This window comes from Notothenia coriiceps, unplaced genomic scaffold (genome assembly GCF_000735185.1).
Source record: "Notothenia coriiceps isolate Sejong01 unplaced genomic scaffold, NC01 NC01_scaffold00036399, whole genome shotgun sequence".
Lineage (NCBI taxonomy): Eukaryota > Metazoa > Chordata > Actinopteri > Perciformes > Nototheniidae > Notothenia > Notothenia coriiceps.
Window position 1 is genome coordinate 146,488 of NW_011369100.1, and position 544 is coordinate 147,031.

A 544-nucleotide genomic window follows, 5' to 3' on the forward strand; every position below is an offset into this window, starting at 1 on the left:
CCATTGCTGAAGACATTTAAATTATATTTAAATATCTACATTAACTAAAGGCTTGAAACTTTAAGTAAATATCAAAAAATGTATGCACAAAATCCATCAGCTAGGGTGGACTAAATATAGGTTTTGAGTGCATTCTTAGGAGAATATTGTAAGATCTTGATATTACAATGTCTTGGATGACACATTTATCAAATAAGGCTCTTTATCTCTGTCCTTCATACAGTATGTGCTCTGCTTACAAAATTGTCTTTTTCTTCTTTCCCCACCTGCATCTCACTGCCTCTGATCATGCTTGACAGCTGTCCTTCCTTTACCTTTCCCTACGACACACACACACACACACACACACACACACACACACACACACACACACACACACACACACACACACACACACACACACACACACACACACACACACACACACACAGTCAAAGATCAAGGACACAGAAAAAAGAAATCGCACTTCAGTAGAATCAGATGTCATTCAGCTTGGCTATTTTAAAGTTTTATGAGCAGCGACAAGTGTTCGACCACCGGATGT